Source organism: Carlito syrichta, unplaced genomic scaffold, assembly GCF_000164805.1.
Source record: "Carlito syrichta isolate Samal-C Ts95f unplaced genomic scaffold, Tarsius_syrichta-2.0.1 Scaffold201341, whole genome shotgun sequence".
Classification (NCBI taxonomy): domain Eukaryota; kingdom Metazoa; phylum Chordata; class Mammalia; order Primates; family Tarsiidae; genus Carlito; species Carlito syrichta.
In genome coordinates, this window is record NW_007145437.1 from 173,157 (window position 1) to 189,423 (window position 16,267).

The following is a 16,267-nucleotide window of genomic DNA, read 5'->3' on the forward strand; positions in this document are numbered from 1 at the left end:
ATTCATAATAGTTTAATATTGTGAATAGTGCTGCAATACACATACGTGTGCAGGTGTCTTTTTTGGTAGAGTAATTTATGTCCCTCTGGGTATATTCCCAGGAGAGGGATTACGGATCCCATGGAAGCTCAAGTTTTAGTTCTTTGAGAAATTGCTACACTTCTTTCCATAGAGGCTGAACTAGCTTACATCACCACCAACAGTGTAAAAGCAACCCCTTTTCTCTGCAGCTGCACCAACACTTGTTTTTGACCTAAGTAATGATAGTCATCCTTACCAGTGTAGGTGGTATTTCATTTCAGTTGTGATTTGCATTTCTCTGATGATTAGTGGGCTGAGAATTTTTCCATGTGTTTGTTGGCTGCTTGTATGTCATCCTTTGACAAGTGTATGTTCATGTCCTTTGCCCACTTTTTAATGGGGTTGTTTGTTTTCCTTTCAATTTTTTTGAGTTACTTGTAGATTCTGAATATTAGGCCTTTGTCAGATGCGGAGCATGCAAATATTTTTTTTCCATTTCATGGGCTGTCTCTTTACTCTCTTGATGATTTCTTTTGCTGAGCAAAAACTTTTCAGTTTGATAAGATCCTACCTATCTTAGCTTTTGTTACATTTGCTTCCGAGGACTTGACCATGCATTCACTGTCCAGTCTGATATCCAGGAAGGTGTTCCCTATGTTCTTCTGTGATTCTTACAGTTTGAGGTTTTACATTTAATGCTTGATTCATTTTTAGTTCATTTTTGTAGATCATTCATAACAGTTTAGAGGCCCTGAAAAATATGTTCAGAATTCTTTAGCATAAGTAGGGATAACTTTATATATCTTAAAAGTTCAAGACAAGCAGAATTCTCCGACATTTCCAGCTGGATGAGAGTTAAACACTTTTGTGAGAAAAAGGAAAATTGGGTAAGTTGAGCTGTGAGGCCAATCCCTATGTGAGTTTTGTAGTTCCAACGCAGGTGACAGTGAGACCAAAATCTCCAAATGTCTACAAACCCAGATGTCTCCCCTAATCAAATCTGTGGTCATAAGTAATATCAGTTCTTTAGTTTCCAAAGAGCCCTTTCCAAGTTTAGTTTTCTCCATGGCATGTTTCACCTTTTAGTACACTATACATTGTATTAATTTATCTTGTTTATTATTCCTTTAAGAAGTTAAACTCCGTGAGAAGAAACTTTGTTCCCTTGTGTTAGACATACTACCTAGAACAGTGCCTGGCACAGGCAGGTATTCAGGAAATACCTGTTGAGTGAATGAATGTGTGAATGAGCACGAGTGAATTGGGTTAGATTTTGTCTTTTTATAGGTATGCATCTTTTAACTATGAGAATATGATGGATTAAGAATTAATGGTTTGGGAGAAGTAGAATACTAGAGTTAATATTTTTGTGTTTGGAGGAAAAGTACATGTTAAACCCTTCTATACTAGTAATTTTAACAAGAATTTGGCTGATGAGAATGCAAGTCTTGTGGCTTCAATTTAATATGTAAAATTGGATAATTAATTTAGACTTGTGGTTTTTAAGTTGAAATATTAAGTTTTTGCATACCACTGGGACATATGAGAGAACTTTAGGTTTTCCATGTTTAGCAACTTAATTTATTATATACTTTAAAATTTATTTTGAAATTTAAAGAAAAAATTTACTGAAGATCTGAAAAAACAGTTCCTAAAAGATCAACTTTTCCAGAAAACTAGCTGCACAGTGCATTGTGTCTGTTATGTTAAAAATGTGCACTAGACATAAATACAAAAACCATGACACAAGCCACCATTCTTCAACAATTTGAGCAAAGATAAAAATGCCTAAGGAACAACATGGATGACTTGCAAAAAATGGGCTCCTTACTTTAAGTACCAAAAAAAAAAAAAAAAAAAAAGAGAACACATGGATAAATGTATTCAGTTATATACACTGAACTGTACCTTTGGCACTAGGAATCAGAACATTCTGTCCCATAGCATTAACACGTGTTATAAAAGTGCATAGTGTCGGAATAAGGAATACAACCAACAGCAATGAAAAGCAGCTTTGTCAACTAGGCAATAAAACACTCTACAGCATGTCTCTCTGTTGTCCATCATTGTAACAACTTTGAAAAGAAAAAAATAGTAAGAAAAGAAAAAAGGAGCTATAACCTCTTTTATTTTTTCTCTGCTTAAAATCAGAGAACCGAAAACAGACATCAATTCTGTAATACAGTAACATCTTCAAAGTACATCGTTTATAAAAGAGAGGGACAGAGAACAAAAGAGTGTTTTCAGAGACCCAAACATAAGAGGGTGAGAGCGCCTCTCATGCAGCTTTCAGATGGTGCTCAGGAGAAGGCACTTCACAGTCACTGGCACTAAACAAAGTTGCAGAATTCTTTGCCAGTCACTTTAGGAAATCATGATAATAATTCAGGAATAAAGCAAGGCTCTCCTCATCCAGAGGTGTCTAGGCCAACACTGCTCCAATCCGTACAAGCAATCTCAGTAGATGTGGCACTCCACGCACCTGGGCATGGGTGCCTCAGAGTGACCTGCGAAAATGTCAGCATACTGCAGGCTCTCGAATTGACAGAGTAGCTGAGTGCCCAGCATTCCACAGAGGTATTCTTTTATCCCTGCCACCACTTTGTTTTTTATTTTTTTTTTGAGTTGGAGTCTCATTCGGTCGCCCAGACTGGATTGCAGTGGGCGCTCCCGGCCACCGCAGCCTTGACCTGCTGGGCTCCAGCGATCCTTCCGCCTCAGCCTTCCGAGTAGCCGGAATTACAGGCATGCGCTACCACGCCCGGCTGATTTTTTTTTATTTTATTTTATTGTAGAGATGAGGTCTCGCCGCCCAGGCGGGTCTCGAACCCGCGGGCTCAGGCAATCCACTCACCTCAGCCTCCCAAAGGCGCGGGATTACAGGCTGAGCCACCGAGCCCGGCAAGGGGAAAAGTTTTGAAATAAAAATGCAAAATGAGAATATTGAGCCCTACTGAAAATTACATTGAATTCTCCCTAAATTATCTGCTACCATCTCTTTTTAAAGACTAACATTATATGATAAAATATAATTTGTGTTGAATAAATGAAGTTGGAATCATCTTGCCTTCAGTACAAAACTGTCTCATATTTGAGAAGTTTTTAAAAATATTTCAGATCTTTGTGCCAAAGTGAACATTTGGGAAATATTTTAAAATATACCTGACTAGACCTGAATAATACCATGTGTGCACGCACACATGGAAAGAGAGAGAGCAAGCAAGAGTGAGAGACAGAGAGAGACAGAGAGAAAGGAAGAAAACTGAGAAAGATGTCTCTTCTCTTGAAATTGTCTTGATATATGAACTTAGACTCAGGTATTAAGACCTAGAAAAAGCCCATCTTCAGAATTAACACTTTTAACTTCTGAGAGTAATTACTAATAATACTCTATTATGTTTTCAAATAAGCCTGTCATAAAAAAATAATCCTGGATAACAGCCTAAATCTGGGTTTCGGGAAGAAGAAAGGTTAGCATTCCTTGAGCCAGTGTTACTTATTCTACAAAATTCTCTGGACCTGTGTGAAGTTAATATTTATTTAGCGCGGGATTACAGACTGAACCACCGAGCCCGGCTCTTGCCACCCCTTTGTTAACAACATACTCCTTATTATCTGTGTTTCCAGGAGTTTCTCGTAATTTGCATAAGCCTCCAGAAAGGAATTCACATTCTTGGCAGGAAGATCAAAGAGCTGTTTTAGCCTAGTGATTAAGTCCCAGTCATCAACAAGCCATAGTTTAGAACTTCAAGAATCTTTCCCTTAAATTCAACCTCTGTTCATGAATGTTTCCTCATCTTCAACAGTAGTATCTACCCAGGCTCTCTTCTTCCGAGGAGGCTGAGGTGTATCACCGGCTCCATTTCCGGGTGTTTTCTGTATGCTCTCCTTTGCTTTCACTTCGATATTTTTCTGCTGCAGATTAGACATCCTTCCCGGGTCAGTCCCTCTCAGCTTCCCCTCAGTATCTCAGTCCTGATTGGCTTTTTGAAATTCTTGCTGTTTCTGCAGATTGGTGTCCACGTGTTGGAGTATTCTGCTCTCTGGAACCCACTCATTACAATTTGTATTCCAACCACTGTAATGTATAAAGTATTTCACTTGTTTGTCCTTTATGGCAACCTTTACACACTGCTTTATAAAGAAGAGGCCATGAAAGCACAGCACTCGCTCACCCTCCTGGAATTTAGGCACCATATTAAGTGATTTGTTGCCTCCTTCTCTCACCATCCCCGACGTCCACACTTTACACACTACCCTATCCAACTCTGCTCAGAAGCGCTGCCAGACACAGTCCAATGTCTTAGATTTGTAAGAGTTAGTTTAGTAATCAAGCAGGACCTATATGAAGACAACTGAAATACTTAAGAAAGAAATCAAGTATGTTAAACTTAAAAATGCATCTTGAAAGGATGAACGTGCATAACTGTTTAAACAGTTTCAAATATTGCCCAAAGTTTTTAAAAAGTGATTTAAACTTACTAATCTTACACAAGTGAATAATAAGATTATAATGCTACTCAAACGCTTAAGAAAGTATTAGAGGTTTTTTTAAATGGGGAATTAAATAGATTGGTCATACTCAAGGCAAGTTTCTGAAGTATCTTTGTTTTTTTTTTTAGTTGGAGTCTCACTCTGTTGCCCAGACTGGAGTGCAGTGGCATGCTCCCAGTCACCACAGCCTCAACCTGCTGGGCTCCAGTGATCCTTCCGCCTCAGCCTTCCAAGTAGCTGGAACTAAAGGTGCACACTACCACGCCTGGTTAATTTTTGATTTATTGTAGAAACGAGGTCTCACCAATTTGCTCAGCTTAGTCTCAAACCCGCGGGCTCAGGCAATCCACTCACCTCTGAGCCACCGAGCCTGGCCTCAAGTTTATTTTCTACATATAAAACTTCCTGAGGGAACAATCAAAAGAACTAACATAAACATTGTGGCCTGAGTCTGTAGTCCCAGCTACTCATGAGGCCAGGGCAGGAGGATCGAATAAGCCTAGAATTTGAGACCCACCTAGATAACATAGCAAGACCCCATCTCAAAAACAAAACAAACAAAACAAAAAAACCCAACATTTTCATAAACAATGCCAAATATTTTTTCTAGAAAAAACACAGATTTTTTTTTACATTAAATGTTGTACGTTAAAGAAGTATCAAATTGGAGGACTTTTGGGGAAGGGATAGAATCACAATTTGTTGTAATAAAAAAAGCTATTTATAGTATTTTCTTTTATTTAATCTAATTTAAACAGTTTATAGTATGGCAGTTGAATACAATAAAACAAAAAACTGTTTTAAAATGAACACTAAGTTCAAATAAACAGAAACCAACAGCCACTCTAAATATTATCTATCAGGCTGGGCAAGGTAGCTCAAGCCTGTAATTCCAGTACTTTGGGAGGCCGAGGTGAGAGGATTGCTGATCCCAAGGGTTCGAGACCAGCCTGGGGCAACATGGTGAGATCTCATCTTACAAAAAATCAAAAAATTAGCAGGGCATGGTGGTGCGTGCCTGTAGTTCCAGCTACTCGGAAGACTGAGGCAGAAGGATCGCCTTAGCATTCCAGTCTGGGTAACAGAGTGAGATTCCAATTTAAATAAATAAATAATACATCTATCAAAGAATAAAAAGATAATGTTATCTATCAAAGAATAAAACATACACGTTCTCCTTTAATTAATTATTCATTACTATTTTCATGATTATTAAAGTTTTAAAGAATATGTAGAATGCAGTAAAAAAAATTGGAATAGAAATAGCATCATGTTAATTAATCACATTGAAGAAAGACTTTGTTGGATGTCATTAAATGCTCCCAAATATCTATTTTTCCCAATCTAGTCAGACTTATTAGCACATTTGTGCATTTTACATATATATACTATAATAATATGACAACTGCCATATCTTATTTCAGAAAAAGGATAAATTATTATGAAAATATGAAAACTTAATTTGGTACAGTTTTAAGATATCCAGACCTATTGAAATTATTTTAAACTCTGAAGGCAAACAATTGCCTGAACCACAATCTAATTTTTTTTTAACCTGAGTTGCTGTATTTCTCACATTATTAATACTATTCTTTTTAATATTTTCCTCTAATTAAAATATTTTTAGATTTTTGGAGGCGATTTATTTGCCTACTTTGGGAGGCTGAGGTGAATGGATTGCCTGAGTCCACCAGTTTGAGACCAACCTGGGCAACTTGGCGAGACCTTGTCTCTACAATAAAAATTTTTTAAATTAGCTGGGCGTAGTAGCGTGCACCTCAGGTTCTGGTTACTTGGAAAGTTGAGGCGGAAGGATGGCCAGAGCCCAGCAGGTCGATGCTGGGGTGGCCGTGAGCACGGCACTGCACTCTAGCCTAGGCAATGGAGTGAGACTCCAACTCAAAAAAAAAAAAAAAAGAAAAGAACATAGATGGTGTAGTGTGCTCAGTTTGAGGTTTTACTTTTTCAGAAAAACATTAAAAAACTGGAAACTGCCTTTTGCTTTCATTCATTCACTCACTTAAGCATGAATCAAACACTTATTGAGTATTTGCATGACTCAGGGAACAAAAAAGACACTACTTAAGACGGGGAGACATTTGTTTTAGGGGTACAGAAGTTATTTAGAGTAACTTTGAAAAGTTTGCTTATTTTTCCCTGAGATAACCTCAAAAATATGCAAAATTGTTGGGATTATTGCCAAAGTTTCTGTAATCATGAAACTGAACAAACCAGTTGTGAGTCTTAAAGAGAAAACTGTCACAAAATCTTCTTAACTGCAGAATTCCCAGAGAACTCCAGTTAATTTCACAGGCTCCTCTGCAGTTGTTACATGCCTGGGAATTGTGCTGCCTTAGCCAGAATGAGTGTTTGCAAGGACAATTACAAAAATAAATTTTATACATATGATCCTGACTGGGGATTTCTGGTGAAACTTAAAAAACACATTATAAAAACTAATTTAGATCCCTAACATTCTGCCAAAAAACAGATATGCATCCCATTTCTGGACCAGACCTTATTTACCACTTTAATTGCTATGGGAATCAAAATTTTAGATCACTAAGATAAAGAGACCAAACAAAAGTTTTTCTCTTTACTCTTTATGGTCCTATTTTTTTTTAAAAGTATTTTCTAATTCTAACTTAGAACTAGAAGTTCTGGACAAAAACAAAACAAAATAAAATCTATTTAAAACCATAGGAGGCCGGGCTCGGTGGCTCAACCTGTAATCCCGCGCTTTGGGAGGCCGAGGTGAGTGAACTGCCTGAGCCTGCGGGTTCGAGACCCGCCTGGGAAACTTGGCAAGACCTCGTCTCTACAATAAATAAAAAAAAATTAGCCGTGCGTGGTAGCGCGTGCCTGTAGTTCCAGCTACTTGGAAGGCTGAGGCGGAAGGATCGCCGGAGCCCAGCAGGTCGAGGCTGCAGTGACCGGGAGTGGCCACTGCACTCCAGTCTGGGCGACTGAGTGAGACTCCAACTCAAAAAATAAATATATAAATAAAGCCATAGGGAAGTTGCCAAGTGGCAGATTTGTGAGACCCAGATCCCAGAGAGAATGGAAGTTCACAAAGGTAAACCCAGGATCTGCCAATTCCAATGTACCTACTGAGGTTGCAAAGCTAAGCAGGGACTCTATAGATTAATGAAGTCCCAGAAACAACAACAACAAAAAAAACCACTGGGTTTTAGGGACCACTGAAAGTTTTACGCTAAGACCCTGAAGGACCCCACCCTAGGAATCAAGAGTGAGCCAGAAATAAGACTCAAATTAGAACCATCTCAATTGCTGATTAGATTGAGATGATTTAAATCATCTTTAGTAAAAGAAGCAAAAATACAATTTCTCTATAGGAAAATAATATCATCTAGAGATTCAAGTCATCTATAATTTTTCATATATAATTTCTGACATTAAAAGAAAGATCATCAGGTATAATAGAAGGCAACACTTGACCATACACTGACAGAAAAATAATCAAGAGATCTAGATTATATAATTATTGGACATGAATTTTGAATAACTGCGATTAATATGTTTGAAAAGTAAAAAGACAGTGTGGCCATTTTGACAGAGAACTGTGAACTGAAAAGGAGGATCAAATGAAATTTTGAACTGAAAAATACAATAATCAAGATTGAGAACGCAATGAATGGGTTTAATAACAGGTTAAGCTCTGAAAAATGAATGAGTGAATTAGAATGTAAGTCAGAAAAGAAAAAGTTCAGACTTAAGTATGAGAGACAAAACAACAACAAAAACCCACAAAACACATAAAAGAGCACAAGAAATATATGTGAGATAATAAAATGATCTATCATATGTGAAACTGGAGTCCTAGAGATAGAGGTGAGAGGCTACGGGACAGAAGCAATATTTAAAGAGATAATGTCTGAGATTTTTTCCAAATCTGGTTCTCCTAATGAAGATTTGAGAAAGAGCCCCATGTGACTTGCAGAGTGAGAGGTAGAATAATAATTGTGAAAAATGCCCAGATCCCTCTCCATAACAAACAACTACTCCCCAGCGGAAAAATTTTTAGCAGAGCCTTATACCAAAGAAGGCAAGGGCACTTCACTCTAGTCCCTTCCAGACTTTCTGTCTCACATAAGGAAGGAAAAGCTAAGAAACAGGAGGGAAGGTAATAGCCCAAACACACATGTCCACTAAAAGATTGAAATTTATTAATACAATTATAGAATGCTTTTCCTCTGCTACACCCACCACATAGCAACAGTGCTCCCTATTGAGTTACTGCTGAAAGAGTTTTGAGAGCAGACTCTCTCTAAGGAGAAGTACTTAGGGAAGCCCATAGCCTACATGGGTGGCAAAAAAAAAGGGCATACTAGAGGAATGTGAAACTTCTGGCACTTACAGCTACAGGAGACATTAAACACAGTCAAATTTCTAACTGAATTAAGATAAAACTTCACACTGAAGACCTATTTTCCTGCTTTACTACCTGACTTTTTTTTTTTATCATGACTTTTAACAAAAAAAAAAAATTACAAGGTATGCTTCTTTAAAGCAAGAAAAAGTCTGAGAAGACAAAGAAAGCATCAGAACTAGATTTAGGTAAGAAAAAGATATTGACAATATGAGACAGGGAATTTAAAGTTCTATGATTAATATATTAACTGCTCAAATGGAAAAAATTAGGGAACGTGCAAGAACAGATGGGTAATGTAAGAGAAGAGAAAAAACTCTAAAGAATAAAAAAAGATATGCTAGAAACCAAAATCATTGTAATAGAAATGAAAGCACCTTTGATGGGTTTATTAGCAGACTGACATGAGATCAATGAGTTTGAAGAGAGATTGATAGAAACTTCCAAAAATGAAATGCAAAGAGGAGAAATAATTTTTTTTTTTTTTTGAGTTGGGAGTCTCACTCGGTGGCCCAGACTGGAGTGCAGTGGCCACTCCCAGCCACCGCAGCCTCGACCTGCTGGGCTCCGGCAATCCTTCCGCCTCAGCCTTCTGAGTAGCCGGAATTACAGGCATGCGCTACCACGTCTGGCTGATTTTTTGATTTATTGTAGAGATGAGGTCTCGCTGCCCAGGCGGGTCTCGAACCCGCGGGCTCAGGCAATCCACTCACCTCAGCCTCCCAAAGGCGCGGGATTACAGGCTGAGCCACCGAACCCGGCAAGATATTTTTTTTAAAAGAAGGTTTACACCGGGCCTTTGGGAGGCTGAGGTGAGTGGATTGCCTGAGCCGCGAGACCTCACGTCTACAATCAATCAAAAACCAGCCGGGCGTGGTAGCGCGCGCCTGTAATTCCGGCTACTCGGAAGGCTGAGGCGGAGGGATCGCCGGAGCCCGGCAGGTCGAGGCTGCGGTGGCCGGGAGCGGCCCCTGCACTCCGGTCTGGGCGACCGAGTGAGACCCCAACTCAAAAAAAAAAAAGAAGGTTTACTGCCATGAAATCTATGGATTGAACCTGGTAACCTAATGCTTTTTTTAGACGAGTCACGGGTTCCTATAATAAAAGAGGTATTCTGAGAGGAAGAATGATAATGGCAAAGCACAGAAGTATGCTGCAACGCATTGAGGTTTCAGTGTGACTTAAGTGGATTTATGGCTTAGCTAACCTGGTTTTAACTAAAGCAGCTCTCAAAATATGTACCAATCGTTTTTAAATATTACTTCAAAGAAACCAGGGTTGATGGTGACACTAGGAAAGCAAGTAAGCAACAAGAAGAGACCTGAGCTGAACGTCTCCATTTCCACCTCTATTTCTTTTGTCAACTCTATTGCAAGATGGTGACCATGGCAATCTAATCTAGCTTTTATAAGGTCAGGCGAAAATGTTCATAATTATCGAGGCCGTTCTTTGAAATTTGCATTCAGTCGGGTTCGGTGGCTCAGCCTGTAATCCCGCGCCTTGGGAGGCGGAGGTGAGTGGATTGCCTGAGCCTGAGGGTTCGAGACCCACCTCAGCAACTTGGTGAGCCTTCATCTCTACAATAAAGCAAAAAAATTAGCCGGGTGGTAGGGCATGCCTGTAGTTCCAGCTACTTGGAAGGCTGAGGCGGAAGGATGGCAGGAGCCCAGCAGGTCGAGGCTGCGGTAGCCGGGAGCGGCCACTGCACTCCAGTCTGGGCGACAGGGTGAGACTCCAACTCAAAAACAAAAAAAGAAAGAAAGAAATTCGCATTCACACCTGTCATTTAACTTACTCTAAATGTGTAATGTATACTGTTTATGTTATGCTTTTGTGGTGTCTGTTTTTCAGTTATCACAGTCATTAAAATCAAGTATAAGCTTAGTTGGATGTAAAACATAATAAAGAAATATGAATAGTGCCTGAATATTTAACAATATTAAATAATTTTTGTTATTTTTTTCACATATTTGTGACTTAGATAAGAAATATGTATCTTTAAGAAATATATTGATGTATTAACAACATTATATAATATCTGGAATTTGTTTCTAAATAAAACAAGGCAGTGGTGAGGGGGAGTGTGAGTGTAGGAATGCCATGTGAGGCTATGAACTGATAATGATTGAAGTAGATGGAGAGTACAGAAGGGTTCATTCTAGTATCTGCCCTACTAAAATTTTCTACAGTATAAACGTAGAAAACCTTGATTTAGAGATTTATCTTTAAGTTATTGTAAAATATAGTGCTAATACAATATTCTCAAAATAATAAAGTATGTTTGACAGCATTGCTCTCACTAAATTATTAAACTGATATGTGTTTTGTGTTAATTAATTTGATTTAGCCATTTTACAATGCATACAAATTTCAAAACATCGTGTTACGCATAATAAATATATATAACTTTTGTCAACTTAAAAAAATTAGAAAAAGTTTTCTGCCAAATAAATTGTAAAATAAATACAGTTGTGCACTACCTAGATACCTAAACAGAGTTCTTTAGCAACCAATATTTTATTGCAGTCAAAAATACTTGGATATTCTAGTATTGCTATGAAAATAAATATTTTTCTGAATTGTACTTTAAAATATGTATTGAATTGTACTTTAAAATATGTATTAAAATGACTAAATATTTAATAACAAAGCCTGATTTGTATTCTATAAGAGCAAAACTGTGTTTGTATCATCAATTTAAAAGTATGCCTTGCTTTAAAATTTGAACTTTATTAATATGTTTTGTTTCATCTAAAGTTTCACTTGAAATTTATCATGTTCTTTTATTTTTGTGGTGAATTTTAATACGCCTGATGTAGTATTAATGCATTATATTTATATTATTAGAAAGTAAATAAATCTGCATATTTTGGGTGTGCATGCTCCCAAATCATTTTCTGATAAGGTACACACACATTTGGAAAATGATAATTTGGAGATGACCGCCCTAGAAGTCATCAATCTACGTCTCAACCCAATAAAAAACTTTTTTTAATATTCTCTCATCCTTTGCTTAAAATATCCTAGCATGGTTTTAAACTCATCACCTCAGGAAGAAGCTGGCTACATCGTTTAATTATGTTACTCATAATAAACAAACCAACCAGCAAACATTTCTTATATTGACTCTTCCTTAAATTGGCACTTCCCATAATGGACTAAAGGTAGAAGGACCACTACTTTTACCTCTAAGCTTGATTCAGAAGTGCTAGGAAGTGAGTTAATCATGTGTGACCCCCCCCCCCAAAATATTGAAATGCTCTTGTCTAATTCCATTAGAGCACCAGATGTCTTTGACAAAAAGACTACAGGGCCAAATAGGCCAAATACCTTTTCCTCACTCTGTCATTCAAGTATTTCCTTTCCAATGACATATACAGTCATCCACTGGTTGCCATCATCATTTAATTGAAAGACTTGAACTAGGAATGACCTTGACATCTTTCCTTTTGAGATCTAGAGGAAAATAAAATATTTCCTGTAAGAACTTTCCCTCAATCATCAGTAAGTCTCAACAAAACAGGGTGAAAATAATTTTCTCTGATACAGCAAATGAACCACCAAACATCTGTTTTCATTGCTTCTTTCTCAAATTGGAAATGACGACAGCTACTACATTCTAATTGACTATCTCATGAAACCATTCAACGATTGATTGACCTCTGTTTAACTTTCATATTGCTTTATTAAAAAGAAAATATTTTTCTTGGAAAAGTAAAATCAATTTTAGTAAAACTTCAAAACTGAATTATAGGCAGCAAATAGAAAGGCATACTCAAAATTGGTCTGTAAACTACAATTTAGAAAAAGGGGAACATAAACTCTGACTTCAGACAGAACTGAAAATAAACAAAAATAGAGTGAGGGAGATATGTTGAATGCCTTACCTCTGCATACACCATGTGTTCCAGCAGTTCCAAAAATGCTCGCAGCTTCTTGAAACCATGTTTTCTTATGCTTCTATGTCTGCCATGCCCAACTGACCCAGCTCAGGTTATACCCTGGAAACCGGTGAAATGAGTGAATGGCAGAGCTGCCCACAGTAGTACACCCTTGGTTTACAGGTTATTTAGGATTGTGTAGAGATTCTGAAATAATATTAGCCAAGGTCATTCTGAGATGTGCAGGTGGGATGAAAAGATAACACTTACTGGGGTTCAAAGTGTAAACAGGTATATAATAACAAATACAAAATCTGATGAGATGGGATTGGAAAAAACTACAGGGTTCTGTAAAGATGGTTTGGGTCTAGTAGTTTAACACATCTCAGAGACTTCTTATATTCTGGAGCCCAGAGCCTACTGGAGGCTCACGTGCCAAGAAGGACACAATCACTCACTCCTCCCGCCCTCTCTCCTTCCACTGTAGTGTGCCTGGTCTGGAGTGTGTCTGAGGACGCAAGCAGACCCTTCTAGCAAGGCCCTGAAGTTGCATGCCATGATAGGTCTGAGACAAAACATATGTCAGTACCCAGGGCAGGCATAGTAAGAGTGAAGAAGAAAAACATGATTAATATACACAGTTCGGGGTTTTAGGCAGAAAAATGATGAGAACAATTATCCTGTATCTCTTGTGTGAGTCAAGAACCTACTCTTCTACTGTGCAATAGTGTGTGCGTTTGCTGGAATTATCTTCTGCTCTCAGAGAAGAACGTTTTTATGTTAGGCTTTATGGGGTGTGGCTTTATGGGCCTTGCTATGAGAGTATGCTGTGGTGGGGAACTCTTTTGGGTTTTGACAGGCAGATGTCTAAGAAACATTGGGGACTATGACTATATAACTGGTACTTTGGATATGGAGGATTTATGCCATGTAATTTTAAACACAGCTTTATTTTGGTCTTCTGCTGTTCCATTAAATTGGACCAGTAGGAGTAATCCTTCTCCGTCTGTCCCTCTGGCTTTTCTGGTCATTCTTTTTTTTTTTCTTTCCTTAGCAAATGAAGTATATTTTATTGCTGTTTTGAAAATAAAATGAAAGCCAGTCAAATGTTAAAAGAAAAAGATAAATTGGTGATTTTGCCAGGTGGTTGCCAATAATTGGCCATTTTGCAAATTGACTTCCTTCCCTAAGACATAAAGCCAAATGCAGACTGACTGTGACATTTGTTGTCCAACATAAGATACTCTTGAAAATGATAGGCAGTACTATCCGTAATGACACTGAGACCACAGACATAATATTAACTGTAGGCCACAGGACTGTCCACAGCAAACTATGAAGTGAACTTAACAGATATTTCTGACACCATCTTACTGGTCAGTGTTTAATAAGAATTGTCTGCTAATCTTTTAAAGTGGTAAACATAGTCACAAGCTAGAAATGCAATATGTCCTAGATAATAATCAAAGCTCTAAATTTAACTTCAACATAAAATCTCACTGTTGTACGGCTGAAGCCTTCATTGAGCTAGCCACTGCCCAAGGGAAGGGAAGTGTGCTCTTCCTTCTTCCCCTGCCCTAATGATTTTCCTTCCTTTCCAGCTTATCAGTCTAGATTTTTCAGTCCTTCCTGTGCTCAGGGAGATGACAGAGAGAAAAGGTAGGGGAATTGAGAAGGAGGGAATAGAGAACATAACAATCCACCATCTTGCCCAAAATCTTCTTCATAAATATCCCCTGACCCTTCATTCTCCTATTTTTTTATAACCCTGATGTGAATTAGGGAGTTGAGGTTTTTATAAATGAGTTTTGGCAATTTCCTTTGAAATTCTGCATATGGTCTAGAAATTCCTTCAGTGGAGCATCTCATGTAGTTTGTGCTTCAGTCAAAAGAGTTCATTTGAGTTCAGGTTAATATCCTGTTACAACCATGTCATGGAGTGTCAGTCATATGTGAGTTCTGGAAACAGGGAAAGAGGTAACTTTGTGATCCTTCCTAGAGAATTTGCTTTCCTGGATGGGTTCTTTAAGGATCTGCTTCATATGATTTCTCTGGTTTTTACTGCTGTAACAATGGGGAGTGGGTGTGCATGTTTGCCCTAAGAGAACTTGAAAAATCCCTGAAAGGCTAACAGCTATTGGAATTTTTATTCACATTCAATGTGAGTAGGAGCTCTTTAAAATACCTACCTCAAAAACAGTGTGGAACAGAGGATGATCTAACACAATGGATAGATCATTATTTGTAAGGGTCAACAGCAATGTATATAGAGTCCTCAGGTCATTTTAAGATAAAGTCTATATTTCCAGCTTTCAATCCCATGTATTAGAAAATGACATCTTTTATATTTCAGCATACTTGAGAAGAGTATGTTGAATGTAAAAATCACAAAATGTTCAGCCCAAGAGAAGGTAAACCAGCCCATTATTTCCCTGTGTCTTTGCTTTGGTTAAAATAATCTTTAATAAGAAGATGAGAGAGAAAAATATATGAGAAAGGTCTCTGAGGAGGCAAGAAAAAATAAAATCCATAGCACAGTTGGAGAATAAGATTAAGACTAGGAGGAACCCCTTGGTTTATGAGATCAAAGAGACAGTAGTTAAAATGGGGATGAGGTTTATAAGTCTGTAGGTAGAAAGGTGAGGGAGTTCATAGCCTAATGTGTATTTGATGAAAATAAAATAACTATAAAAAGTAGTTTGAGAAGGAGGATGAAGGTATGAAATGGCACTGCCCAATACAGCACCTGCTGTGGTAAAATGAACCTTGAGTCTAGACAGGCCTCTCTATCCTGTCACTATGTTAACTGGGGTCTTCAGGCCTCTTCTGGAGGAACATTCACATTTAAATTAATTAACATTAAATAAAAGGATATTTTAGTTTTTCAGTAGTCTTAGTCACATTTCAAGTGCTCAATAGCTAAATGTGAATGGTGACTGCTCCATTAGACAGCATGAATATGGAACAGGTCCATCATTACAGAGATTTCAATAGGAGGTTTGGAATATCCTTTTGGAGAGTGTGACATTTGTGTGGATCATTTATTTTTGAAGGGGTGAGGTGTTGCTATTCAGCATTGAAATTTCATTTTTTATGTATGTTGCTCTTCCTGAATGCTGGCTTCTAAATGTTAGACTTTTGGGTGGTCAATAAGCAACATCCCTTTCTTCTTCTGAGTACAGAGTAATTTAGAAATAGGACTCAAGAGATGGAAAGATGGAAGAAACTAATATCTATTTTTTTTTTTTTGAGTTGGAGTGTCACTCTGTCACCCCGACTGGAGTGCAGTAGCACACTCCCGGCCATAGCTGCCTCGACCTGCTGGGCTCCCATGATCTTTCCGCCTCAGCCTTCCAAGTAGCCAGAGCTACAGGCGTGTACTACCACACCCGGCTAATTTTTGATTTATTGTAGAGATGATGTCTCACCAAGTTGCCCAGGCTGGTCTCGAACCTGTGGGCTCAGGCAATCCACTCACCTC

The 16,267-nt window shown here is 38.0% G+C and overlaps 1 pseudogene; it reads right to left on the bottom strand.

The window, feature by feature from the left end:
• Positions 1 to 2,299: 2,299 nt before the first annotated feature.
• The window catches only part of LOC103253117, a 23,599-nt pseudogene continuing 9,631 nt past the window's right edge, over positions 2,300 to 16,267 (bottom strand).